At 39.2% G+C, this 22,365-nt stretch overlaps 1 long non-coding RNA gene across 1 annotated transcript; it reads left to right on the top strand.

Annotated features, from left to right (window-relative positions):
• The first annotated feature begins 1 nt into the window (after position 1).
• On the top strand, positions 2-20,224 carry LOC141415457 (uncharacterized). Its single transcript, XR_012440486.1, has 3 exons — positions 2-267; positions 16,904-17,142; positions 19,594-20,224. It is a non-coding gene; the product is annotated as an uncharacterized lncRNA (long non-coding RNA).
• The last annotated feature ends 2,141 nt before the right edge of the window (positions 20,225-22,365 follow it).

The raw sequence follows: 22,365 nt of genomic DNA, 5'->3' as shown, positions 1-22,365 counted from the left end.
GGGTGGCCGTTCGGCGGCGCCCGCACGCGCGGGTGTCTGCGGGCCACTGCGGGCGGGAGAGAGGTCGGTGCGTCCCTGACTCTGGGTACCGTGCGGCCGGGTGGGTCCGCGACTGAGCGCCCGCGCAGGCGGTGGCACTCGCCGCTTTCCGCAGGGTCTGGCTCCGCCCAGGCACGGAGGAGGAGCGCGCGGCCAGGATTCCCAAGCCTCAGCCTGGGCAGCCAGCCTCTGCTTTCGGGGTAGGAGTTTCCCCTAGAAGGGAGAAAGGTAGGTAGGAGTAGGATTCTACATTGTTAAAGTGAAAACCATTGTGTCCTTTTCTGATTCCAGAAGCTTTGGGTGCTCTCTGTGTAGTTTCCAGCATTTGTAATTCTTTTTCATCAAACATAAGTTCCCGTTATCACGTAGACCTGTCATTTCTTAGTCCCTGACTCCTCTACCTCAGAGAAAATTAACACCCAAATCGCTTAACGGGCAGCATTCTTTAAAGAAAGACTAGGGTCGTTCTGCTTTTGCTCTTTTCTTTAAACAAACCTTATGAAATTATATATCCCTTGGATTTTAAACATTTGTGTCGACAATGCTAATTTTTTTTAACACCGACTGCTTGGTGCATAGGTCTTTAAAATTCATCCGTGAAAATACATCGAGCTGTTTTCACTTTAGTCATATTTTCCATTTCTCCTACCTGTTAGACTTTCTTTAATGTACTGCCATTTGTTAGTTGTGACTCTGTATTTCCCTTTCATCTCCTTCTGGATTATCTTTACTGCTCATTACTTGGATTTTTAAAAATATGATAATTAGGGAATCCGCCTGAGACAATCCTTCCAGGCTAATTTCTTAAACATAAAGCTCAGTGCTAAACGTCTGAGGAACTGTTTATTAAATTGTACATAAGCGTCTCGCAAGCTGTAAGTACTACTGGTAACCTCTGTCCACAAATTTAACTATTAAGTTAGGAGAAACATTTCCTTGAAGCTCTGGTCTTACAAACCTAATTCCTAAGTGAATATAGTGCTATACAGTTGGCCAGCAAATACAAATGAGTTTTATTATTGTCGCAGTGTAAATTGTATTGATTTTGAGTTTATGTGTTTTCCTATTCTAAAGATTGATTTTTTTCGTGTACAGCAAAAAAAGTCTCTAGCTTTAAAGCTTTACAAATACACTTATTATATTAAATCTTTTAAATATTATTATAACGGCATAATGGCTATGTCTTTCAAAGGAAATGTGTTAATATTTTTAGCTACTAAGGGCAGAAGTAATTTCTGAAGGACTTCTCATACAACTTCATTCCTGAATTATCACTCTAAATATTCTGAGTTCTTAAGTTCTTTAGCCCACTTTTCCCTTTTCTTCAGTCTCTTCATTGAAATGTCATCAAGAAAGACAGATTATTCCAAATGTGGTATGCACACATCTATTGCCAGTGATATTAATCTACACCAGACCTACTAGATGAACTGTCTGTCACTGTGTAACAACACAACCAACATACAGTGATTTAAAATAGCTACCATTTCACTTGTTCATAGTTCCATTTTAATCAATTCAGGCAGGGTTCAGCTAGATGGATTTTCTGTTGCCTTTCCTGGGATAACTCAAGTAGTTGCAGTTAAGGTGGTGACTTGATTGCATCTAGATGGTCTTAGAGGGCCTCTTCACATGTCTGGAAGTTGGTGCTGGCTGTTGGCTGGGCCATGTGTTCAGAGGCTAACATTGGCTTTGTCACGTGGTAGCAGTAGTCCAAGAGAGTAACAAGTGCTTTTCAAATCTCAACTTGTGTCAAGTTTGTGATATTTCATTGACTAGAGCAAGTCACACGAGCAAGCCCCAAGTCAATGTGAGAAGGGACTACCCCAAGTCACAGATACAGAAAGATGTGCCTCATGGGAGGTCCTTACAATAACAGACCATACCAAGGGTATTGGAACAACCTCTAATACATTCTCTCAAGCTTTTGACCTGCCATCTTTCTGTTCCTTCTATACCACCACAGCTGGACAGTCCTTAGACACCAGTTATTCTGTCATTTGCCACTCAGTGGTTCCGAGCCAGGTAGAAGTTTTGTTCCCTTTGCACATTTGGCAGTTCCCAGCTCCTCTCCTGTCCCCACCCGATTACAGAAATAATCCAGTCAAAAGTGTCAATAGTGCTAAGGATGAGAAAGCCTGCATCTTGGCTCAAAACCTCCAGTGGTGCCCTAATAAGAGAATCTCTTTGAGCATTAGAGGAACTCTTTGAACATTCACAGTCCTCAGCATCTAGTTCCATTGTAAAGATCCAAGCATTTCTCCCTTTAGCCACACTTCATCACACGGTTAACTTAATAACTCCTTGCAATCAGGACAAGATGGCTCCTTGTTATTAGGACAAAATGTACATATGAAACAAACCCTTTAGCTGTTCTCTCTTTGACCTCACTAAGTCCTTGCCCAGGTTCAGTCAGATTGGATCCTGCTTTTCCTACCAGAGTTTCTAAGATTTTATTGTAACCTCTCACAAATTCACACTCACTGTGTTCATATGTCAGCTCAAGTAACCAGTAACCTGCTACAGGACTGCTTTGTAATGTCCCCAGCCGCACTCTCATGAGAAGCCAAGGTTATATAATCCATCTCTAATTTCGTTTTCAAGAACAGAGGAAAGAAAGAAATAGGAGGTCCTCCCTTTCTATTTTAGCATTCAGAAAGAGCTAGTGAGGAATTGGAGGTAACAGAGGAACCTTTGAGAGCTGGTGATTTGGAAGGAAAAAGAGCTTGCCCAGAGCTACTATCATGACTTTTAGAGAGATCAGCTTACTTTCTGGCTTCTCACGCAGCTGAGAAATTGTAGATCATCTTGTTGCAGCGTGTTTCTCAAAGTTTCAAAAGACATCCTTAGAAAATTAGTGTCATGAGCAAATGTGTTTGTAAAACACAAATTTGAGAAGAACTATACTAAATTCCTTCTGCGATGAGATAAGAAAGCTATTTAATATTTCGTAATTGCATTTGAGGATGAAAGCCTTTAGTTTGGAGGTTTGGTTTGGTTTTGATTTCTATGAACTTTCCACAGAACAAGTGCTACTGAGAACATGCTATGGGAAGCATCATGTTACACAGTAACTAAGGTGGTAAGTCATAAGAAATGATCCCTTCCCACTACATCAGAAATCCCTCCAACCTCCTGTAATGGTAATGAATGCCAACCCTGCAACCTGCTTTTTAGTGCTAAGTGGGAGGAGCTTTTAGTGGAAGCATGTCTCAATCTACTGTAGAATTTCCTTCATGTACAGGATCTTCCTCAGAAAATAATTTACCATTGTAGTTACTCTGCCCCAGAAAGTTTCAGTATGCTAGTTAAGATGGAACTAGATATCCCAATAATGGCACATCACTGAGGAACCAGTTACATTCAGGAACTGTCTGAGCCCTGGCCGACTTCTTTCTCATGAAATCTACTCATGACTTAACTATTTGTAAGGAAGTTAAAAGAAAAATGTTGAAGATTTTGCAAAGAGCAATGTGTCAGCAAACTTACAGTGATCTACTTACTGTATAAAGCATGAAAAGAAAAGAAAATAGTGTAACCCCTATGGAGAATTACCAAATATGAACATTATATCCACTTGCTTTGCATCTATTTTTTTTCCAAATAAAACATTATAGACTCAATTGAGCTTCCCCTTTTATTGCATAGTATTTCTATAACTGATCTATAGAATTTGTGTATATGTGTTGTATTAGCAGTTATCAGACTTTGGTAAATCTTTCATGGTAAAAAGTTGGATCTTGATAATGCTCTCAACTGTATCAAACACCATTTTACAAGTCTCACCAGAGCGTAGTTGGTGTTCATCGCTTGGAACTAAGTGCAGAGTTCAGCTCCAAACTTCTGATCCCATTATGTGATGAGAGAGCAAAGCTCATGTGTCATTTTCCCACATTAGCAAAATGTGTGTCTTATACATCTTGCTCCGCTCAGTTGAAACAATTTTGTATTTTATATTATGTATGCAGAAAGAGGAGAAAGAGAGAAATCAAACCCAGTGGAAGCACATGGATCTCAGTTCAAATTTTAGACACCAAAAAAAATCAAACTGTGGTAAGCAGAATTCTACTACACCTACCCAAATCCCTGCTTTGGTGTACATGCCTTACATAATCCACAGTGAGCAGGACTCAAGAATATGACGGGTTCGTCACTCCTGTGATTACATTAGGTGATATAAAACTCCATTCCCCTGCCTCTATGAAAAAGTGAGGCATCTTAGAACGTCTTAAGCAGGCCAGGCTGGCTAGGACCTGAGGGTGGCCTGTAGTAGCTGGGGATGACCCAGGCTGACAACCACCAAGGAAACAGGTGCCTTGATTCATTCTACAACTGCAAAGAATTGAATCTTGCCAATAGCCTAAATTGAAAGGGACTCTGAGTGTACAGTGAGAACACAGCCCCAGCTCAAAATCAACATTTTGATTTCAGCACTATAAGACCCTGGGCAGAGAACCCAGTTATTTTGTTCCTGAACGTCCAACCTATTGAATAGTGAGATAACAAATGGGCATTATTTTGAGCTGCAAAGATGTGTGGTCATTTGTTTTCCATAATACCAAACAAATATCCAAATACGAATTTGTTTTCCTGAGGAAGAGAAAGGGGAAAGAAGGCAAGGTATGGAGATTCAAAACAGTAACAAAAGCCAGTAGTAAAACATGACATGTTGTACTCTGGAAACAATTCATAATGCAATGTTAAGTTAAAATAAAGCAGCTTTCAAGAACCTTTGTATTTTGAGTTTTTTTTTTTTACACTGTACACATTAGCCTTTTCATATTGCCAAATTGTAATCAATTCCCCATTAATATTGTCCAAAACTGTTAAAACCTTTAAGGCAAATATTACCTTGGAATTGTTACAAGACTGAGGGTACCTAAAGAAAGTCCCACTGAAGATTCTTCAGCATAGAGACTGAGAGTGTACTTCCATGGAAAAGTGCTTGCCAATATGTGTGAGGCCCTGTGTGTCACTCCTCAGCACCCAAGAAATAAAATCTCTCCAACATAAATATGACAGTTTTGGCTGCTACTGCTGAGAGTGAAATTGTTTCTTCCTTTCTCTGTTTTTTTTTTTTTACATTTACTTACATGTGTAGACACTGTTTGGGTCGCCTCCTCCCTCCTCCCGTGCTACTCCTTCCGTCCCTTCCCTCCCCACCCCGGCCCCCAGCTGCTTCCAGGGAGAACCTGTTCTGCCCTCTTGTTCTTTGATTTTGTTGAGGAGAAAACATAAAAGATAATAAGAAAGACATAGCGTTTTGCTAGTTTGAAGTAAAGATAGTTATATACAGAGATTCCTAGTGTTGCTTCCATGCACTTGTGTATTGCAACTCACCTTGGTTCCATCAATACCAGAGTTCTTTGCTACTTCTTGGTCTTCTTCCCATAGTGGCCTCTGCCAGTTTAAGATTACTATATTGGCTCCTCTACAGTGAGCACATCAACCACATACATTCAAGTTTTAGGCTTCCCTCCCCTTCCCTTTTCCTCTTGTGCATGTCCCATGTCCAATAATATTACTGTATTTGTTTCAGATCTATAATCCACAAATGAGGGAGAACATGCAAATTTTGGCCTTCTGAGCCTGGCTAACTTTGCTTAAGATGAAGTTCTCCAGTTCCATCCATTTACTTGCGAATGATAAAATTTCATTCTTCCTTGTAGCTGAATAAAATTCCATTGTGTATAAATACATTTTCTTAATCCACTGGTTGGTAATGGGGCATCTTTGCTGTTTCCATAGCTTGGCTATTGTAAATAGTGCTGCAATAAACATGGGTGCTCAGGTGCCTTTGTAATAACTTGAGTTGCGTTCCTTCGGGATCATATCCCTAGGAGTGGTTTTGCTGAATCATATGGCAGATCTATGTTTAGTTTTTAAAGAAGTCTCCATATTGATTTCCAAAGTGGTTACACTAGCTTACATTTCTACCAGCAGTGTATGATGGCTCTTCCCCCCACACACACATCCTTGCCAACATTTGTTGATGGTGTTAGATGATAGCTAATCTAACAGGAATGATGTGGAATCTAAGTGTGGTTTGGATTTGCATTTCCTTGATGGCCAGGGATGGTGAGCATTTTTTCATGTGTTTTTTGGCCATTTGGACTTCTTCCTTAGAAAAAGTTCTGTTTAGTTCAGTTGCTTACTTCTTTATTGGCTCATTAATTTTCAGGGAGTTTAATTTTTTGAGCTCCCTGTATATTCTGGTTGTCTGATGTATAGCTAGCAAATATTTTCGCCCACTCTATGGGTGGTCTCTTCAATTTAGGTGTCATTTCTTTTGTGCAGAAGCTTTTTAATTTCATGTAGTCCCACTTGTCCATCCTTTTTCTTAGTTGCTGGGCTGCTGGAGTTCTACTGAGGAAGTCCTTCCCTATACTTATTGCTTCCAGAGTACTCCCTGCTCTTTCATGTACTAACTGCAAGGTTTCAGGTCTGATATTAAGGTCCTTAATCCACTTTGAGTTGATACTAGTACAGGGTGACAGGCAGGGATCTAGTTTCAGTTTTCTGCAGGCAGATAACCATTTTCTCAGCAGCTTTTGTTGACGAGGCTGTCTTTTCTCTGTCGTATGTTTTTAGCACCTTTGTCAAAAATAAGGTGGGCATAGCAGTGTGGATTCATATCTGGGTCCTTTATTCTGTTCCACTGGTCTTCATATCTGTTTTTGTGCCAGTACCATGCTGTTTTTATTGCTATGGCTCTGTAGTATAGTTTGAGTTGGGTATTGTGATACTTTTTACATTGCTTTTTTTGCACAGTATTGCCTTGACTGTTTGTAGTCTTTTGTGTTTCCAAATGAATTTAAGGGTAGATTTTTCATTCTCTGTGATGAATGTCATTGGGATTTTGATGGGAATTCTGTTGGACATGTAGATTGTTTTTGGTAGTATAGCCATTTTTACTATGTTGATTCTGCCAATCCATGAGCATAGGAGACCTTTCCACCTCCTGTAGTCTTCCTCGATCTCTTTCTACAGTGGTTTGTAGTTCTTGTAGAGGTCATTTACATCCTTTCTTATGTTTATTCCTGGGTATTTGGTTTTTATTGAGGCTATTGTAAATGGAATTGTTTTCCTATATTCTTTCTCAACTTGTTCATTGTTGGTGTATAGGAAAGCTACTGATTTTTTAAGTTGATTTTGTATGCATTGCTGAAGCTGTTTATGGTGTCTAGGAGTTTTTGGATGGAGTTTTTTGGGTCTTTGAGGTATAGGATCATTTCATCTGCAAATAGGGATGGTTTCACTTCTTCCCTTACATATTTGTATTCCTTTTATTTCTTTTTCCTGTCTTATTGCTCTGGCTAAGAATTCCAGGACTATGTTGAATAGGAGTGGGGAGAGTGGGCATCCTTGTCTTGTTCCTAACTTTAGGGGAAATGGTTTCAGTTTTTCCCCATTAAGTATGATGTTGGTTATACATTGGTCACATATAGCCTTTTTAATGTTGAGGTACATTCCTTCTATTCCTAGTTTTCTTAGAACTTTTATCATGAAGTTATGTTGAATCTTATCAAAGGCTTTTTCTGCATCTATTGAGATGATTAAATGGCTTTGTCTTTGCTTCTCTTAATGTGCTGTATTACATTTATTTATATGTATATGTTGAACCATCCCTGCATCCCTAGGATGGAGCCAACTTAGTCCTGGTGAATGATCCTTCTGATAGGTTGGATTCAGCTTGCCATTATTTTATTGAGGATTTGTGCATCAATATTCATTAAATAGATTGGCCTGTAGTTCACCTTTTTGAATGTCCTCATCCAGTTTTGGGATGAGTGAAATACTAGGTTCATAGAATGGGTTAGGCAGTGTGCCTTCCCTGTCTATTTTATGGAAACGTTTAAGGAATATTGGTGGTAATTCTTCTTTGAAGGTTTGTTAGAATTCATCTGAGAATCTTTTAGGTCCTGGACTTTTCTTTTTTGTGAGATTCTTTATTGCTGCTTCAATTTCATTATGCATTATAGATCTGTTGAAGTGGTTAATATCCTCTTGGTTCAGTTTTGAATGGTCATAAGTGTTTAGAAATTTGTCCATTTCTTCAACATTTTCCAATTTATTGGAAGATAGGTTCTCAAAGTAGTCTCTGATGATTCCTTGGAATTCCTTGTTTTTTGTTTCTGATTTTACTAATTTGGGTCTTTTCCATCCTCATTTTAGTCAGATTTGCCAGAAGCTTGTCAATCTTGGTTATTTTTTCAAAGAACCAGATTTTTGTTTATTGATTCTTTGTACTTTTTTTTTTTTTTTGCTCTCTATTTCATTACTTTTGGCCTCATTTTTATTATTTCTGTCTTTCTGTTGTTTTGGGTTTTGCTTGTTCTTCTTTTTCTAGGAGTTTGAGATGTAGCATTAGGTCATTTATGTGAGATCTTTCTGTCCTTTTAATATATGCATTCATGGGTATAAACTTTCCTCTTAGGACTGCCTTTTACTGTGTCCCATAGGTTCTGATTAGTGGTATTTTCACTTTCATTAGCTCCAGGAACCATTTGGTTTCCTGTCTTATTTCTTCTGTGGCCCACTCATCGTTGAGCAATGTGTTATACAGCCTCCAGTTACTTCTGTATTTTACTGATGTTGTTTTTGTTGCTAAGTTCTAGTTTTAATGCATAATGATCAGATAGAATGCAGGGGATTATTTCTATTTTCTTATATTTGCTGAGGCTTGCTTTGTGCCCTAAGATATGATCTATTTTGGAGTAAGTTCCATGGGCTGCTGAGAAGAATGTATATAGTACTGTTGTCAGATGAAATATTCTGTAGACATCAGTTAGGTCAACTTGATTTCTTTGTTGATTTTTTTCTTTGGATTACCTGTCTATTGGTGATAGAAGTATATTAGTCTTCCACTACCCTGTGTTGGAGTTTATATGTACTTTTAGGTCCTTACTAGTTTGATGAAATTGGTTGCACTGATATTGGATACATACAGGCTGATAATTATTATTTCTTTTTGTTGTATTTCCCCTTTTATTAGTATGAAGTGTCCTTCTTTGTCATGTTTGACCAATGTAAGTTTGAAGTCTACTTTGTCTGATATAAGTATTGCTGCTCCTGCTATTTTGGGTGGCTATTGATTTGGTAGATATTCTTCCAGCCTTTCACCCTAAGCCAGTGTTTATTTCTGACAATAAGATGGGTCTCTTGTAAACCACAGATTGTCAGATCATCCTTTTTAATCCAGTTTGCCAATCAGTGTCTTTTGATGGGAGAGTTGAGCTCACTGACATTCAGTGTGAATATTGATAGGTATGTGGTGATTCCACAAGTGGAAGCTCTAATGTGGTCTCACCAGATGACTGACTTGTGAGTATATTGTGTGTCCTGTCCACAAGATTAGTTGGAATTGTGAGGTGAGGTAAGACTGCCAGATTGTTGTTTTCACCAATTGGCAGCTGTGTTGCCCTTCGGCTGCAGCTCTGTTTGGTCAGCTCCTCCCCCAGCAAGTTGGGCCAATTCAATTTTGAATGGTGCCCTCTGTCCCAGGAGATCAGCTCCTGGATCCACCATCTACCCTGGTGTGTGAGGTTGGCTCGTGATCCCACCCCTACTCTTAACCTTTGTGCCTCTCCTGACCTCTGCTGGGTTCTGGTGGCTCCTCTGGTAGGTTGCCCTTGCTCTCAACCTTTGCTGCTTTTCCCATGTTTCACTGAGACTTTGCCTCCTTGCCCCTCCTCTGTTCTTCTGGGCAGATTTAGTGTTCCATTCCCACCTCCTCTGTTGGTGTTAGATTACAGTTCACTGTTTACGTTTTTCAGTTGTCTTGTGGTTTGGGGTTCAGTCTGTTCAGGGGCTGTGCTGGATTATTTTCCCATGGGTTGGGTAGAGGAGTCACACATGGTGTGTGATGCTCAACTGTTTGTTCTGCAGATTCACATAAGCAGCTTTGGAGCTGGCTGGCAGGGAGAGATGGTACAGCATTTTTCACTGTGGCATAGGGAGGATTTGGGTCCAGGATGTTCCAGAGTTTGATTCTGATTGATGTTCTATATTCTGCTTCTTGGGAGAAAAAAGAAAGAAAGAAAAAAGGGAAAAAAAAAAGAGAGAAACAGCCATGGAGCTTATTTTCTCCAGGGCCTGACATGCCTTGCTAGCTGTGCTCCACAGGATTTTTGCAGCTGTTATCTGCAATTAAAGTCTGACTTAAGGATCAGTCTTTGAGTTTCATCTGCACCTAATGTGATGGTGGTTATTATTTTGGCTAGAAGCAATCAGAATTACTGAAGTGTAGCTCCAGCATCTCAAGGAGGTTTCTGGAATCACAGAGCTTAGGATTTCTGATTCCCTACCCTAGCTACCATCTTTGAAAGCTTCAAAGAAAGTCCTGAAATTGTTTCTTGATCACTTTTTTTTTTTTTACTGTACTGGGTGGGGGTGCCTTGTGGCATTTACAGAAGTTCCTATATCAAAAATATCATACTTGTATTCACCCCCTGATCATCCTTTACCCCACTGCCATTCCTGGAATGTTTTCATCAAGTATCTCATTTTTCCATTTATATACATGTGTACACAGTATTAATGAGGTAAAATGCACCCATTTTAACATATATTTTAATGAGTTTGGACAACACTATGCTTATGTTCAGCCACAACCTAATCAAGGTATAGAGTATTTACTTAAATGCAAAAGTTCCCTTGAACCCATTCCCAGTGAAACTTGTACCCAACTCCAGACCTTCAGACATCATCAGCCTGTTCTTGCTCACTGTAGATTTAATGTGATTGCCTTTTCTAGAAGTTCATGTAAAGAAAGTCATTCACTGTGTGCTATGAAGAGCCTGGCTTCTGTTGCTCAGAGTAAGATTCACAGATTAATTCATACTGTTCTTTATTTCAATAATTCATTTATTTGTAATAATTAGTAGGATTACATTGTTTATTTACATCTTTCTTGACTGACATTTGGGTTATTACCAGATTTTACCTATTGTGAATAAAACTGCTATTCCTGGATAAGGCTTTGTGTAGAGGAACATATGTGTTCATCTCTCTAGGATAAATTCCTAGTAGTGATATAGCATGGTCAGATGGTCAGTATATGTTCAACTTTATAAGCAATTAAGTGCCTTCCAAAGCTATAGTTGATCCACTTATTTGATAATTCTTAGTAGCTTCAATCTTTTTACTTTTAGCAATTCTAATGGAGTGGTTTCAATTTGTATTCCCCGAGGACTAATGAAGTTGTGCAGTTTTTCATATACTTATCAACTATTCTTGCATCTTCTTTTGTAAGATGTCTGTTCAAAGTACTTGCCTAATTTTTGTGTTTCAAGAGTGTTTCACATATTCTGGAAACAAGTCCTCTTTCATATATATTGTGGGGAGCAGATTATGAGAAGCCTATGAGAACTTGACATAAGCACAGCTGTGTCAAATCAGCAGGCTGAGTTTGACATGGCCAAGCCACAGAAAGGGGTGAAGGCAAAATGCAGCACAGCTGCTTTTCCTAAATTGTTTACATTCAGAGAAGAAGGAATGCAGGTTTCTCTTGTTACAATGTCATGCCCCTCCTCAGAACTGTTGCTCCACCTCCTTGTTTACCACTGTATATAAAAGACTCACTGAGGATTGATGGGGATTGATTGAGGAATTGATGGGATTGGATTGGAGGATAGTTGGATTAGTGGGCTGCTTGCAAGAATGATGCTGGTGATGCTGGCTGTTGTGTGTCTGTGAGCCTGAGGACCAAGACTTTAAGTTAGAACATGGGACAGTGCAAGTCTGAGGGCCAAGACTTTAAGAGAGAGTAAAGAAAACATGGGACAGTGTGAGTCTAAGGCAAGAAACTTTAAAGAACAGAAAAGAAGAAAGACTTTAGAAGTAAGATTTCAAAGATAGAGAAAAGAAGCAGAGAAGAAAAGAAGAGAAGTAAAAAAGGAACAAGGCTGTTGTGCATCTCCATCTGAGCGCCCAGCATGCCTGGCCCCAGCTATGTGCGTGTTTGTCTACCATTTGTTCTTTCTGCATCTCCAGTCTCCCCCACTTAGGTCAGGAGGAACAAGAACTCAAGAAAGCTCTCAAGAATGTATATTGTAAATCTCACATTCTGGGCTTTACTTTTTCATTTTCTCAATGGTATCTTCAGAACAGCAGATAGTTTTAATTTCAATGAAATACAGTTTACTGTTTTCTTTTATGGTTTGTATTTTTGTGACCCATCTAAGAGGCTTTTGCCTAAACAGTTACAAAACATCAAGGTATGTTTTCTTCTAAAATTTTCAGTTCACTTTTTTTGATCTTCTGGCACTAAGTTTTTTGAAAAAAAACTATTTTCTCCCCATTGAATCACATTTGTCAGAAATCAAATGACAGTACATGTGTGGATGTATTTCTGGGCTCTCTTATTCCATCCCATTGATTTATCAATCCTTTCACCAACATCATATGATCTTGATTACATTGCTTGATAATAAGTAGAATATAAGTCTCAAAATCAAGTACTATAAGTCTTCCAAGTTTGGCATTCTTTTTCAAAGTTGTTTTGGATGTTTCTGGCCTTAATTATTATTTTGTAATTTTTAAGGCAAACTTTTGTTAATTTACAAAATAATGTATCTGCTAGCATTGTGATTGTTTTGCATGCTATAGATCATTTTGGTGGGGACTGGTATCTTAACAACATTGAGTCTGCTAATCAATGAGCATGATATATCATTCTGTATTTTAATTCCTTTTAAATTTCTCTTCACCATATTGTATAGGTTATGATTTATAGGTCTTCCACATACTATGTCTGGATTTTTATGTTGTTGTAAAGGACATTATACTTTTAATTGCAATTATTTGTGGCTAGTATATAAACATTCATTTGATTATTGTATAGTGATTAGCTTGTAGCCTGAGAACTTGCTAAACTCACTTATTATTCTAGTGTCTATTTTGTAGAATTCCTAGAAATGATTCTATTCACAATCATGTCATCAGAGGAGGAAAGCAGATAGTTTTACGTCTTCATTTCCCAGTCTATGTATTATTTATTTATTTATTTTGCTTGCTTTGTTGCACTGGTTAGATTTATAGTATGCTGTAGAATTGCAGTGGCAAAAAGAGATAGCTTTGCTTTTTTTCTAATATCAGGGGAAATCATTCAGTCTCTCACCATTAATTGTGATGTGAAGTATTGGTTGGTTTTAGGAAGTTCTCCTCCACTCCCATGTTGCTGAGAATAGATATCATGAGTGGATTCTGCATTTTGTTAGATGATTTCAGCCTCTGCTCACATGATCATGTTGTTTTTTGCTCTGTTACTCAGTTACTATTGTGAATTATATTGATGGATTTTCATATCGTAATTCAACTCTTACTTTCCATGTGGTCAATGGGCTTCTTCATGGTGTCTCCAGCAGAGTAAATGGACTTCAGGGCTCCAAGACTGAGCATTCAGAGTCATGGCCCAGTGTTTCCAAGCTTCTCACAACCCTGTCTTTGAGGTTCCAAAACTTAGTCCTATCACAGCACTGGTCCAGAAAATGACTAAGGCCAGCCCACATTCAAGGAGAGGACAACTAATCTCCTTCTCAGTGGGAAGAGGAGTAAAGAATTTGAAGCCATTTTTAACCTGTCACACCTTCCTTGCTTTGAGTTTGTCCATATATTATATCTTTTTGCCTCTGTATTTTTCTATATGTCTCAGCATGAGAAGTGCGCCAAGTTGATGGCGCACATGTCACTCTGCCCTGTTTGAGACCTCAACTACGTATCATTTCCCTGGCTTTCCAAGAATAGAGTAGGCCTCTATCCTGTGTCCACACAGGACTCCATTTCCACACCCATACTTTCTGCACATGTGCCCTGTACTCTAGCCATACTGTTTCCCAAGCATTATTACTCTATTAATGATGACTCTATTCTAACTGCATACTTTCTGCATGCTCTTTCCTCCACTAGGATGTTTTCCCTATATTCCTAGCATATCATCTTATTTAATTTTTTAAACATTCTTCATGGGATAGGTTTCCCAATTTTATAAACATTTAATTTAAGCTTCAGGTTGAGTGAGATGACTGAAATCATACAGTTAGTAGAACAAGGATTAAATCCCAGATCACAGATTCCAACTTCCTGCATGTGTCCCTCTGTCATGCATGCAGGAGATGCTGTATTGCTCTGCTACATTCCTCCATATCCCCTCTGTGCTTCTACCCAATAGCCAGCTTCTTCCTCATTTATTGAAGGAAAGCCCTCAGCTGCTGGAATTTTCTTTGCCTATATATCCAGAGAACCACAGATACCAGAAATTTGCATCTCCTCTGAAAGTAGGCCTAGAATAAATAAATACCCCAGCTTTCTATGTACATTGACCCTGAGGTTGACCTATAAACCCTTCAGCAGAGGGATTGAGACAAATTCACCTGCCCCCCAGGTGACAGTACTTCTTGTCAAAGTTGCACCATGGCTTATTCCTCCTTTTCAGCAGTTCTCCCTTCCCCTAACCTTCTGTATTCACATGACTTCTCATCTCAGGGTCTGAGTAACCAAAGTAAGGCAGGGCACAACCTCTTCCTTGGCATGAAGCAGTCTCTAAAGAGAGTCAAGTCTAAGAACATGGAGTTGTCTGACATTTGAGCAAAGACCCTATGTGATAATATAGGCTGTCTGGAAGCCACTGGCACAAGTCCTGCAGGAAAAAAAACCACCACATTTGACATTGCTATAGCACATATGAAGCCAGTTGGGATATAAATAAGTACATGTGGGGTATAAAACAGTAAGAATTCCTTCTCACGTTAGCCTACTTATTCTTTTTTCACGGTATGTTGAGTGACTCAAGAAAAGTACATTGAAATGGCCAATTAAAAATATCAGATAAGAATTTAAAAACATGAGAAACAAATAGCCCAAACAACCAAGAAAATGCCAAAATTATATTGGCAATTAAGTTTCAACATATAAATTTTGGGAGATACATTCTGACCATAACAAGAAGCAATTGTTAAAATGTAAACTGTATATTCCATTTACCATTATTGGAATTAGTTGAGGGAAACATGGAAAACTAAAGCAGTGCATATGACATCCAAGAGTCTGCATGATTAATTCTATTTACTTAGGCAACATAAGCATAGAGAATGGATTTTATGCTATATTCTAGAACTTTGGATTACTTCTATTTTTTAGAATTTAAAACTGATGTTAGGTTGAGTAATATTCTAGCTGACAATAAAAGGTGTAAACCAAAAATAAACAATAAAAAAAATAATTTTTTTACCTCATCACTTTTTAGAAGTAGGGAAAGTAAACAATTGTCATACAGAAATGCATTATTTTGGTTTATGCCAAAATTTCACATGCAATTATTTCTTGATTATCTCCATTCAAACTGAAAAATAATTTATATCTCACTTTAGTTGGAAAAAATCTGGGCATATTTAGTCAAGTATATTCTCAAGGTCTTGGTAGAAATTCTGTTTACCTGAAACTATTTGCAGGCAAGAGCAGAAATGTCATGAATTATTTTAACTCTTTTGCAAGCTTCTTTTAAGTTGTTCTGGTCAGGCCGCCCGCCACAGCCTGCGGGAGGGACGCTCGGCGGCCGCTGGCGGCGGCGGCCGCTGCAGCGGCGGCGGGGCTGGCGCCGCGGCGGCTCCCGGGCCGGGACGGGCCTGGGCACCTACTAACCCCACACCTCCTCACCTATGGCTTCCACCCAACCAGGCTGAGAATGCAAATGGAGCTTCTAAAAAGACATACATACAGTGAACACCATAATAAAATTTTCAGACCACAAAATTAAGCAAAAAAGAAACAAAAGGTGATAGAAGTGATGACATAATGATGTCAGAGTTTCTCCTTGAAGTTATTAGAGAAGTGATCCAGAGAATTATTGTAGTTATTATTCTAATGTGTATTTGGGCAGTATTGGAGTTTGAACTCAGGGCTTTGCACTTGCACGAAGCACTCCACCAACTTGAGCTGTAACCCAGCCCTTTTTTGTGTTAGTTAGCTTGATATGGTCCATGCTTTTCACTCAGGTTGGCCTTAGACTGCAATCCTCCTGCAAACCTGGGATGACAGGCATACACCACCACACCCAGTGAAAGAAATCATTTTCTTTATATCTGACATCAGAATTACTACTAGGAGGGACATATAATTGTTTGGAATAATTCATTGATAGACTTTCTATAGGAGAAAAGATGTAGAGAATAACAGTGATAGTTCTGCCACTTTTTATGTCAGGGATGGATTTCTATTTCTCCTGACTAGTGGATGAAGACATAGAAGAGGTAGGGGAGGGATGACAACATAATAGAGAGAGGCTGGAGCCGGCAAGGAGAAGGACCATTGCTCAGATAGCTTAAAAACATGTGCAAGTGGTTTATATGCTGTGATGAAAGTCTCTACTAGAGTTCCCTGAGACAGTTTCTCTCAACTTAATTTATTCACAAATGAATCAGAAGAACATCCTAAGTTAACATGCACCATGTGGAGGGGAAAGTGTTTGGAGCTAGCTTGACCTTAGGCAGTTAGGGCTGGGGGCTAGAAAGAAGCAACTGGCTGAAGTCACCAGAAAACAATAAGGCAAAGGAGCAAAGACAGCACCCCCTGAATGCAGTCACCAGGATGTGGGCCTAGGTACAAAAGGGGATTACAGCAGTTGAAAGTTTGACAGATAATCTCAGGGAGGGTGGATGAGGGATGAAAAAAACTTGACCTTGTAAAAAAGGCAAGACCTTGCAAAAAAAAAAAAAAACAAAACTAGGACCAACCTATCAAAAACCTGATTCCAGATAAAATCCTTAGGATATCACAGTTGTGATAGCTCAGTCTAAATCCCATCTGGGTCCTCTTGGTCCTATGTCTTCCTGTAATTCAATAAACTTTCTCTTGCTTGTTATTCCAGGATTGTCATTCTTCAACTGACCCATAACCACTTCTCTAGCTCCTTCCATATAGAATGAACCCTACATGGTGCTCCTGTATAACTCCTTAGCCATAAAAGTTAACGAGATCATCACCTTTATACACCATTCTCAAGTCAAGCCCTGGCATGAAGAGTCCTCTGAGCCTGCTGAATCTGAGGTGGCACCTAAATCCTACTCTTGTGAACCACTAGAGGACCTCAAACTACTCATCAAGAAGGTATCAACCCCCCTCTTTCATTGTCATTGGAATATCTGTATTAATTGTTTAGGAACAGGGCTATATTTTGAAACTCCCCCTCACTGGACAGCCACCAAGAGACTCCTCCTTTACTTTGCTTTTCCTTTTGCTCTGTTGCCATTATATTTTGGAATCTCCTTTACATTCAAGCTCTTTAAGATTTTCTAATTTTAGCCCTCTGCATATCTCTGATCAAGGCATATGCTCATATTTCATATAATAGTCTTCATCATAACTCAAGAAAATGTTTCCTCTTGCCATCCCTGGGCTCCTACTCTATCGGCACTCTCCTAATTGATACATTAAAAAAGGCTGCTGGGAGTGTCCTGGATTGGGGAGATAAGCTGAGGACATTCCTTTTTTTTTTTTTTTTTTTTTTTTTTTTTTTTTTTTTTTTTTTTTTTTCATTTTTCTTTTATTATTCATATGTGCATACAAGGCTTGGTTCATTTCTCCCCCCTGCCCCCACCCCCTCCCTTACCACCCACTCCGCCCCCTCCCGCTCCCCCCCTCAATACCCAGCAGAAACTATTTTGCCCTTATCTCTAATTTTGTTGTAGAGAGAGTATAAGCAATAATAGGAAGGAACAAGGGGTTTTGCTGGTTGAGATAAGGATAGCTATACAGGGCATTGACTCACATTGATTTCCTGTGTGTGGGTGTTACCTTCTAGGTTAATTCTTTTTGATCTAACCTTTTCTCTAGTTCCTGGTCCCCTTTTCCTATTGGCCTCAGTTGCTTTAAGGTATCTGCTTTAGTTTCTCTGCGTTAAGGGCAACAAATGCTAGCTAGTTTTTCAGGTGTCTTACCTATCCTCACCCCTCCCTTGTGTGCTCTCGCTTTTATCATGTGCTCATAGTCCAATCCCCTTGTTGTGTTTGCCCTTGATCTAATGGAGGACATTCCTTTGATATCATTGGCTGCCTCAGCTGAAACTTATCTGACCAAGCTAAGTATCATGGGTTTCACATCCTACACTATAAGGATGGTTAAGAACCAAGGCCCCTCCCAAAGACTAAAGACAAATCTAATTCAGGGACATCTATGGCCTTTGGATGAGTGCCAGGATTAGAGGACCCACCCTCTTTATGTTTTATAATCTTGGGACATTTATACCATTCCTGGGCTCCCTTACCTTGTCTCTTTGCAATTATACCTTGATTTTTAACCAATCAAGTCATCCTTTACAATGAACACTCCACAGTGCAGACCCATTGGAAAATGTTCATCACTTGAACATAAACCTTTTCTGGGGAGGCAGCCCACACCACATGGCCTTAAAACCTACCACCAAGAGGCCTTCTTTCCTATCAATAGCTCTTACACAGAAAAAAAAGATTTGTTGAATTTGGCCAGTCTACCAGCTTGCTCCTCAACCCCACACACTCCAACGAGTCCCCTCAGGCATTCAAAAATGATGCAATTCAACTAATTTTTAGAAACATGGTGTGCCATATGCATTGGAATATTCACCATCCTGAAAAGAAGATGGCCTTCACCCCTTCTCCAGATGACTTTTATGGAAAACACAACCTTAACACAGGTTATACAAAGCCTGTTTGTAAACTCCCATTGTGGTAAAATGGGAACATGTAAGGATACTAAGGATTTGTTTATCAACACTACTTTTAAAGAGGCCTGGGTACAAGGAGTTACCACTGAGGTTAACCTAAGGGGAATGGGAATCAGTTTCCTGTGCAGGGACCATGTGCACTTTGTCCACCCCAAATGCTGAAAAAGCAGCTGTGCAATAGTAACCACTTTCCCAGACGTTGCTTACCTGAAGCTCACGAGATGGTATCTTCAGGACTAATTCCTAATCTGGTCTCCTTTTTAGAACATTCACTTACTCAAACCAGGTTAAAGCCCAGAAAGCACAGAGGTGCTGATACTGACCTCAGCAACTGGACTAGGGTGGTCACCATCATATATTAGAAAAGCTTGGGATAGTGCATGGCATCTTTAGGGGCCTCTTCTAGTTCTGTGGAATTCCCCATTTGGAACAATCAATATTAAATCTGACTATAATGGTCCATGATTCCTGGAAAGCTATAGTAAATGCAATTGAGGCTCAACAGCAGAGCTTGAATTAGTGGCTGAGGTAGTGTTACCAAAAGATGAAGTAGGAGAGGCCTAGGTATTCTCACTGCAGATACAGAAGGTCAATACTCCATACTTAATGAGACACACTACATGTATGTGAACTCATCTGGAATAGTTGAGAAAAACCTGGAAAGGACCAAAGTCAATACACAAACAATAGGTGAGCTTGAAAAAAAGCTGGAGTCCAGGGCAACTGACTCCACAATCTGTTTTCTTCTTCAGGTAGTAGCCACTTTGCCTGGATACTCCATCTGAGGCCCCTCACATACCTCTTCTTTTTAGTCTCTGTTTGTTAAATCTAATTGTAAGATCTGTTTCCTCGCTTAGAATCCATCCAACTGCAGATGATGATGGAAATGCAGCCCCTTATGGAGCCATGACTTCCTCTGCCACACTTCTACTGGGAACCCCTAGAGTGACCCTCAGAGGAGGACCCCTCCAAACTGACTGCCTGACCCGTGCCCATCCTCAGCAGAAAGTAGACAGTGCCGTCATTGCCTCTTTCCCTAACAGCAAGCCTGGGTTCCTCTTCAAAAGGGAGAATGCTAGGAGCTAGGATGACATTAAGCAACCAGGGCTTGGGGTTAGAAAGAAGTAACTGGCTTTAGTCATCAGAAAACAAAGGTAATGCCAGAGCACAAAGACTGCATTCCCCCTGAATGTGTCACCAGGATGTGGTCCAGGTGAGAAAAGGGATAAATGTAATTAAACTTTGACACACCACCTCAGGGAGGGGAGGTAAGGGAGGAAAAAAACTGTGTCAAGACCTGGCAAAAAAACAAAACTAGGACCAACCTACCAAAAACCTGTTTCCAGGACTTACAAACACTACCCTAAGAACCAGAAAAAACCTGTAGATGACAAAGTTGTAATGACTCAGTCTTTCTGAGTCCCATCCAGATGCTCCAGGTCCTCTGTCTACCTATAATTCAATAAACTTTCTCTTGTTTGCTATTCACCCATTGTCTGGGCTTATCATTCTTCAACTGACCCAGGACAAGGACCTGACCCCAACAAACTTACCCACGTGGCATCACAATCAGTCATTGTGCTATCAACAGGACCCCAGGAAAGAGAAGGTAGGAAAAATATGAGAACACCAGTGTACACAAGAGTTTGTCAAAAATTGTGACTATGGAATTTTGATAATCTTAAGCAAATATTTGCCTACATTTCAAAAGTAAAAAGGCCTCTTCCATGACAAGAGATCTCTGTGTCACATAAATCACTAAAATCACTAGTTTTCAAAGGATTGTTCCTGGACCAGCAGCATCAGCATCATCTCTGAAATTATCAGACATCAGAGGGCTTTATCCCTGACCCACTGATTCAGAAACTCTGGGGTTGGAACCCGCCAACTCCATTGATTCTAATGCGGGAAAAATTTGAGAAATACAGGCTTTGAAAATTGGATTGTAATTATTAAAGTAAATTAAAGTGCAAACCATGCCTGAAGAGTCCCTGATCAGACAAAATTGGTAAGGTCTTGTGACCGTAACTTTGCCTAATTGCAAACATAAGCAAAGCTTAGTTTGAGCTATTTCTTAAAAATTCCTACATTAAAGACAAATGAAACTTAACACTAAGCAATCAAATGCTACCAACTAACTTACAGCTATATAACCAGGGATTTTCTAGCAGGACAAACCAAATAAGGCAATTACACAGCAGTACCCAATCAAATATGTTCTTTCATTCTATCTGCATCCTAAGAAAGCCTTCCTCTTGACTACTTAAGAAGAGGAAGGGGCTAGTGGGAGGGGGAATAGACAGGATAATGTGGAGTAAATATGATCAAAATACCTTATATACATGTGTGAAAATGTCATAATGAAACCAATTATTTTATTCAATTAATGTACACTAATAAAAGCAGAAAAGAGCAAAAAGAAAAAAAAAAAGTCTGGGCATCAGTGGCAGCAAACACATTTGGCTGACTGTCTTATCAACTTTATTTGTCCCATATGATTTGAGGTGGGAGGTCACCTGGCTGGTAAAATGGAAGTCACGACCAAGATGGTGGTAGTCATGTCAAGCTTGATTCCTTGTGTGGTGTAAAACAGAGGAGTGCCAATCTGTACAGACAGCCAATGATTTTCTGTAACAGTTGTAATAAGGTCTATAATTATCTACATTGTGTCTTTTTTTTCTCTTGTATACCTACCTTTCTTGGATCTAGAATATAGATTCAATATGGGTAGAATGTGTATCAGTTAATATTTTACCACTATTTCCCAGTAAAGAGTTTATGGGTCAAATTTAAAAAAAAAGAAAACTTCCCCTTGCATTTCCTTAGTGGTACCTTTGAACCACATCTGTTTTGAAGCTGCCAGATTCATAAATTACTCTTCAAGTAATTTTTTATTTTAAAAATTTGATTGTGCTTCAATTTACTTTTTATCATAGCCTTGATCACATATTAAATTTACCAGTGACATAATGACTAAAAAAATCCTGATGCCAAGGAATCATCTTAATGAGCCTTAAAAAAATTATACTTCTGAGAAACCAAAATTAATCTATGGGCAGAAAGGCTGAAAACCTCTGTCAATCAACATTTTTAATTGGTCTCTGGTTGGATTCCTTAAAATAATTTAATAATTCTAGCAACAAAATTCATGTTTAACATTATATCTCAGTCCTCCCAAATCATTAATTCTTCTGTCCATTTGGGACTCTTTTGTTAGTATAATTTCCAGATTTCCATACAAAAATTGTGAGACTGTAGGAAGACAGTTGGGAGTGCAGAATAGCAAGGAAGTGACAGAAATGAAGGGAAATAGGCTTATAGCAAATATATTTCCACTGATCTAGACCTGTTACATGAAGGGGACAGCCATCCATCTCAGAAGAGCATAAACAAGCTTTCCCTAAAAGATTTCTCCAGGCTTCTGTACCAAAAAGCCTATGCCTCTCAATGTTAAGAAACATTATACTACATAAAACTCATTTATATCCCCATCTTTAAAATAGACATTTTTCACTAATTTATGCTAAAAGTATGGAATTTGTATAGGTGCTATAAATTTTACAATGCTCTCCATAAATACTGAAGTTCTGGTATGTCACTGGGCTCCAGTGAGTCATTACACTGATGCC

This window comes from Castor canadensis, chromosome 13, assembly GCF_047511655.1.
Source record: "Castor canadensis chromosome 13, mCasCan1.hap1v2, whole genome shotgun sequence".
Taxonomy (NCBI): Eukaryota; Metazoa; Chordata; class Mammalia; order Rodentia; family Castoridae; genus Castor; species Castor canadensis.
The sequence above is the reverse complement of the archived record's forward strand: the minus strand, read 5'-3'. Positions and strand labels throughout refer to the sequence as shown.